Genomic DNA, 7,515 nt, shown 5'->3' on the forward strand with positions numbered 1-7,515 from the left:
CAAGGAGGATGATCCGATGGAGTTTATGATGAGTTTTTTCAACAAGGAGGATGATCCGATGGAGTTTATATGGTCTTTTTCCATCAAAGTGGAATTATTTTTGCCTACAATTCATATTTGGAGTAGAGGACTTCTCATTGAATTCTGGTTCCATAAGTTTATTTTGTATGATCTGATTTTGAAAATTTGGAGTTGGAAAATTTTCAATGGAATGACAGAAATTTCACAATGCAAAAAGGCAGCAATACATCAGATCCATCAACAATGGAAAGTCAATTAGTTGCAGCAGTGGGTATCTCAGAAATCTACAGCGAGGCATTTTGTAAATGGAAAGGCAATGGATACTCAGAATTTTAAAGAGGATATTTAGGATTTGGTGCCTAGATTGCAAAACCTGTGCTCTATGGTGTATTTGTATATCTTGGATTGGGTTCCAGGCACTATACTTCATGCTATGTAGTAACTAGGGAGTTTTGGAAAAATAGGATAAGGCATTTGACTTTGATCAAGGGATGTGTGGATCAGGGTCGGATTTCTACAAATCCACCACCGGCATGTGCCATGTGTTGACTGTATATTATATGTTGAGTCTGAATATTGGTTGGTCTGAAATTGGGATGCTGCTCTAAATATTGTTAACTCTGAATATTACTGACTCTGAATATTACTGAATCTGATATTTGGTTAGTCAAATATTTGTTGACTCTGATTATTACTGAGTCTGATATTTGGTCATGCTGGTCGGATTATGTCATGCTAGTCGGAATTAGCTTCGGTCGGATTTTGCTAGGTCGGATTTTGCTGACTCTGATATTTTATGCCAAGAACATTTTTGGGTTGGACAGTTATAACCATCAGTTAGCACTTGTATTGGGACGAGTTCCGAGTAGGGGAATGCGAGAGAAGCTTTAGCCATGGTGTTATTTGCTTTGTCTGATCTCTTCTCTGTGTTCTGTTTGCTGACTCTGCAGTTATCTGACTGTGTCTTTTGCTGAGTCTGATTATGGAGTGAGTGTTTATTCTCTGTTTGAGAGCATTTGTGTGAGAGAGATTCTTGTGTTGTTTGAACCCCAACACTTGTGCAAACCGTTCTTGATGCTTTGGCAGATTCATACCAGACTTTTGCTAGTACTTGGAGACTTATAACCCAAGGAAATCCAGAATTTGTCAAGTTTGATGCATTATGCACGTTGTTGTTGCAAGAGTCACTTTCCAGAAAAAATAGGTGTAGACAACGTGCACTTGTAGATTGAGCTCGCCCGAAATATTTGTCCACCTGCGAATGCTCGCCAAACCTCACTGAAATTGGAGAAAGTGAGCCGATGTATGCTGGAGCAGCTGGCGACTAAGCCCGGGAAGACGCAACCTACTTTGATACCAATTGTTGGAATTAGGGTTGTAGAGAAACACACATAGCTTGGAGAAGACGAAGGAAGCTGAAGGCACACAATAGAGAGTTGTTACTTGGTGTGCAATTGAAAGATAGATAGCCCTAGAGTGATGGACGTATATACAATGCACGAGGGGAAAAACCTCCTAAAGAGGGAAAAAATGCCCCAGCGGTCCTAGTGTGTTCACACACATCACTACCAAATGTATATGGTAACAATATACATGTGGTAGTGATGTGTGTGAACACACTTAGGACCGTCGGGGCAATTTTTCCCTCACTAGGAGGTTTTTTCCCCCGTGCATTGTATATACGCCAATCACTCTAGGGCCGTCTTATCTTTCCATTGCACACTAAGTAATACACTCTCTGTTGTGTACCTTGAGCTTCCTTCGTCTTCTCCAAAATGCGTGTGTTTTCTTGCAACCCTAATTCCAACAATTGGTATCAGAGCAGGTTGCATCCTCTCGAGCTTAGTCACCAGTAGCTGTAGCACACGCTTGCTCACTTACTCCGACTTTTGTGAGCTATGGCAAGCGTCAGTAGCTTAGATTTTTTGATTTGAGCTCATTTTGTCCTCCGTTTCCATTACAAGCAGTACTATGCAGGCTATTTTGTCATTTTGTGCAAATTTTTTGTCAATGCCGTTTTTTGCATAATAGGTCCCTTACAGTCTTCTACAGTTTGTGGGATATAGGACGTGTTATTCTCGCTTTGTTTCTTCTCTTTTTGGACAGTTTTCACATTAGGTGCAACATTTTGCCATGGCTGACAACAACACAGATGTGTTCAAGATGTTTGCTACTACTGAGGATAGATTGGATGGGGCAATTACCCTATGTGGGCTTATATGATGCAACATGTCCTTGCGTCAAAGGGCGTTTAAAATATTGTGTAGGGTATTGATGTGTTACCATATACATGTGGTAGTGATGTGTGTGAATACACTTAGGACCACCGAGGCATTGTTTCCCTCACTAGGAGGTTTTTTCCCCCGTGCATTGTATATACGCCAATCACTCTAGGGCTATCTTATCTTTCCATTTCACACTAATATACTCTCTGTTGTTTGCCTTGAGCTTCCTTCGTCTTCTCCAAGCTGCGTGTGTTTTCTTGCAACCCTAATTTTAACAATTGGTATCAGACTCGGGGGGGGGGGGGGGGGGGGGGGGGGGGGGGGGGGGGGGGGTGGTCACTATGTGTAAATTGTGTATATCGCGAGCATTCAATGACTATTTATAAATATCCTTATCTGTGAATTTTTGACAAATAAAATATACCCTTTTCCCATTCAATCTGTATATTTTTTTCCAATTATATTTTACAGTATCCTTCTATATGTAAAAATGTGAGAAAATATGAATTTTAACAACCTCTTCTGCTGCACTCACGTGATAGTCACATAATTATTAAGTGACGCCCCCCGAGGTATCAAACTAGGTTGCATCCTCTCGTGCTTAGTCGCCAGCAGCTCCAACACACGCTTGTAGCTCCAACACATGCCTGCTCACTTTCTCCGATTTCTCTGAGTTTTGGTGAGCTTCCACAGGTCGACAAATATTGTGGGAAATCTCACGGAGCTTGGTCTGCTCAGATTTTTGGTTTGGGTTCATTTTGGCTTCCGTTTCCACTACAGATAGTGCTATGTAGGCTATTTTGTCATTTTGTGTAAAATTTATGTGAGTGCTATTTTTTGCACACAGGTCCCTTAAAATCTTCTATGATTTGTGCTATATAGCATGTGTTGTTCCCACTTTATTTCTCCTCTTTTCGGAATTTTTTCACATCAGGTGAAACATTTGCCACGGCTGACAAAAGCACAGATGCGTTCAAGATGTTTGTTGCTGAGGAAAGATTGGATGGGGACAATTACCCTATGTGGGCTTATATGATGCAACATGTCCGTGCGTCAAAGGGCATTTGGAATATTGTGCAGGGCATTGATGTAGGCGATGTTGAGGATGTTGCATGTTTTGGTGGCAGAATTTCTATTGCCAGAGCTATTTTGCCTACGGCTGTGAGCAAGCTCGTTGGGATGTAAAAGATGCACAGCCTCATGCTTTGATTGCATTGTCTATGAAGTTCACTATTACTTCTCATATTCGTTCATCAAAATCTAAAAAACAAGCTTGGGATATTCTGGCTGGGATCTTTATGCAAGTCGCAATGAGGCAAAAATTGCATTGTTGCATAAAGAGTTGGAGTCAAAGATTATGCATGAGGAAGATGATATGGACACTTTCCTTGCTAGTGTCAAGGATATAATGAGCAACTAAATTTTGCAGGTGAAGTCATTTCTGACAGTTACCTTATTGTTGACTGGATATTATATGTTGAGTCTGAATATTGGTTGGTCTGAAATTGGGATGCTGCTCTGAATATTGTTAACTCTGAATATTACTGACTCTGAATATTGTCGAGTCTGATATTTGGTCAGTCAGATATTTGCTGACTCTGATTATTACTGAGTCTGATATTTGGTCATGCTGGTCGGAATTAGCTTCAGTCGGATTTTGCTAGGTTGGATTTTGCTGACTCTGATATTTTATGCCAATAACATTTTTGGGTTGGATAGTTATAACCATCAGTTAGCACTTGTATTGGGACGCGTTCTGAGTAGGGGAATGCGAGAGAAGCTTTAGCCATGGTGTTATTTGCTCTTTCTAATCTCTTCTCTGTGTTCTGTTTGTTGACTCTGAAGTTATCTGACTGTGTCTTTTGCTGAGTCTGATTATAAAGTGAGTGTTTATTCTCTGTTTGAGAGCATGTCTGAGAGAGATATTCTTGTGTTGTTTGAACCCCAACACATTTGGCGATCCTCTTGTGTTTACAGGTTTGTTAGGGTTTGGTCAAAATTCTCTTAGTGTGAGCATTGCTGCGAGTATCTCTGTTTCATTAACTGATGATGTATGTCAGAGCAACCAACTCTGATTTTTTAATTTTTCCCGCTGGGCCATTGAACGTTTCACCAACACATTTGGTGAACCTATTGCAATTGTTCGTGTGTTATGTCTGACATTCTTGTCTTGTTGATTACCTACTGTAATGGTATGTTTGCTGGGTCTGATTACCTTCTGTGTTAGCATTCAAGGTTGGTGTTTGTGTTTCATGAGAGTAATGATGCTATAAAAGAACATATCCTGAAGGAGAAATTGTTAGACTGAGGAGCGAAATTCAAGAGCGGCACATCATGTTTGATTAGAAGCATTGCTGCAGATTCAAAATTCAAATTTTGCTGCTATAAGTGCTGCAGATTCATCAAGGTGTTGTAGATTCAGGTTGCACACATTCAACAAGGTGATGTACATTCAGGCTACACAAATTCAGACTGTGCAAAATGTCAAAAATTTGGATGATTTTGCAGAGAAAAAAGAACAATTTCTTGAAATCAAACAGAGAAATTTGATGCTGAATCTGATGGTGATAATCAGATATGTCAAAGTGAATAAACTCAAGAATGGTATCTTTTACTGAATCTTTCCAAACATATCAATACATCACTAAACTAAAATATCCCAATCAATTTAAGCGACCAATTAAATGGACTATGTCTGTGGCTCTTCGTATAGTGAATTTAATGGGTCTCAAATTGGTGTGGTGCACTGATCTTGAGGGCTAAACATGATTGTTGTATTGTAATGAAGTGAATGTTATGGGGGGTAAAAGGAAGAAAGAGAAATGTGAGGTTTGTATGAGTAGGAAGCATGAGGTGGATGATTGTCCGTGTGTCGTTGATGAGTGCTCAAAGAGAGATGCTTGCAGGAAGTGGTGCATGGTGAATTTGTGCACAAAACTTCATAACATTAGCCAAAAATTGCAAAAGGCAACTTTCTATAACAAAATGGAAAGAGCCTTAGAGAAGCTAGAAGATTTTGAAGACGACTTGCAGAATGCATATGAATGGCTAGATGATCATAAAGGGGATAGGCAAAAATCATGTTCTAGTAGAAAGAAGGTTTTCAAGTTGCAAAAAGCATGTGAGAAGCTGAGGGATGCATATGAGAATGAGTTTGATGGGAATTTGAGTGATGATGATGGATGGAGCATGGAGACCATAATCCACCAAGTAGGGATACCAAAGATGGAGGAGAAGGAGGTGCAAAAGGAGGTTGGCCAAAAGAGCCTAGAAGAGCCCCTAGATACCCCTAACCTACCACTAGGGTATACCCATGGAGTGGAAGAGGAAGATCCATTGCTTAAAATTATGTTGTTTGCATATGAAAAATATTGTTACCCTATTTGTGGGGAGAAGCATGCCATACATAACCATGATGTTGTTCATGTTATTCAAAGCCCACTTGAAGAGGTGGATAGTGAGATGAATGCACTGGAGGAATTGCTGGAAATCAGATTTCCTGAAATCAAATTTGCTGAGGAGGAATTTCCGAAAACCATATCAATTCAAGAGGAGTCTCCACCAAAAATATCCCTACAGGTGAAAATGCTACAAAAAGGTGTTGAAGGAACATTGAAGGAGTTTACAGATGCTGATTCTGTTGATCGGCAAATTCAGACAAAAAATCAGACCACTATGCTAAATGTTGCGGATGATCAAGTGAATCAAAATTTTGGTTTTGAATATTTTGAAGGACATATTTTTATGTCACAGGTTGATGTCAAGCAAGGATATGTTTCAGTTTGCAGAGAATTGGAAGAATCAAATTGATTGTTGTTCCAATCTAAATAGGGATGAATCAGGAAAAGGTCTCACATATCAGATTGAGCATGAGGAATGTCAAGAGCAAGTCTTTAAGGAGTATAAAACAGGTTTAACAGGTTTTGTGGAGCATGCAATGATCTTTGAAAGGCAAAATGATGAAATATCAATGGATGTGCATTTTGAAATTGATGTGGGACAAGTTGTTCTCAATCCAAACATACTTTTATTGGAGGATGTTTGTTTTAGAGTTTTACCAAGCACCGAGCAAACTTTATCGAGCGAAGAAAAAACCGAGCAATATCGAGAGAGAGAGAGAGAGAGAGAGAGAGAGAGAGAGAGAGAGAGAGAGAGAGAGAGAGAGAGAGAGAGAGAGAGAGAGAGAGAGCGAGTAAAACTTTGGTCAAATTAAATACAAAACATGATACTTTTGCATGAATCACTCATCATGATATCACAAGAGAAGGAATTATTTGTTGCCATTCTCAAGTCATCAACAATAATTTAGTGAACACTGATATCATTGTTGAACAACAAATTAATTATAACATTTGGTTTCATCAAGTACAAAACATGATATTTTAGCATGAATCACACTCATCATCGATGAAGGCATGTCTTTTATTTGGCTTGTCGGAGGTTTGAACATTGTATCGTGGATCTCGCACCATCCTTTTAGCCTCAGCCTCAATGTACACTGGCAAGGCACTTCAATGAAGCAAAAATTGACACATCAAACCAAATAAATGGACTTTGAATAGTGCAAAAAAAGATTTTGCAAAATCATTTAAAACTGCATCAATAGCCACCTAACTATTGTCAAATATTGCCATGAGCATACACAGTTCAAAAAGCAAAATTTAAGTAAGGAGAGGCACTCAAAAAATAACATGTCCATGGCCAAAAGAAATGGAATGCTCACAAATGATCAAATGGGTTCTGAGCGGGAGGTCTATTCTCCTCATCCACCACATCTGCAGAAGTTGAGGCCTCATGTCTGTCTTGCCCTCTGGATTGGGGATGAAGTAGAGATGACACATATGTCGAGATCAAAGCATCATCACTATCCAATGCTGCACAAGCACGTCCTGAAGAGAGACATGCTTTGAGAACAGGAGCAGTCCCACAACCAAACTCCAAACAAAGGCCCTTCGGCCTACATAAGAGCTCAACAAGACTAGCAATGAAGTAAGAGCTACGTTGCATGCATCCTCGCCATGCAAGTCCAGAATCCATGACTGCATAAGCGGAATCTGGCAAGTAGTGTCGCATGATGGTATCTGTAGGAGTCATGCCCATTGCACGAAACAATGACATACTCTCATCAAGGTAAACCGGAGGTGGTGCACCTTGCCTATGAATGAAGAATAGCATTGAACTATCACACTGCAAAGAAACATGACAAACACTTAGAATGTTATAGTTTAATCATTACATACACTAGGCACAAAAGAAGAAAAAAATCAAC

At 39.7% G+C, this 7,515-nt stretch overlaps 1 pseudogene; it reads left to right on the top strand.

Annotated features, from left to right (window-relative positions):
* Positions 1–5,231: 5,231 nt before the first annotated feature.
* Positions 5,232–6,692, top strand: LOC147436059 (uncharacterized; annotated as a pseudogene).
* Positions 6,693–7,515: the final 823 nt, after the last annotated feature.

Source organism: Adiantum capillus-veneris, chromosome 18 (assembly GCF_014529385.1).
Source record: "Adiantum capillus-veneris isolate H3 chromosome 18, ASM1452938v2, whole genome shotgun sequence".
In the NCBI taxonomy this organism is placed as follows: domain Eukaryota; kingdom Viridiplantae; phylum Streptophyta; class Polypodiopsida; order Polypodiales; family Pteridaceae; genus Adiantum; species Adiantum capillus-veneris.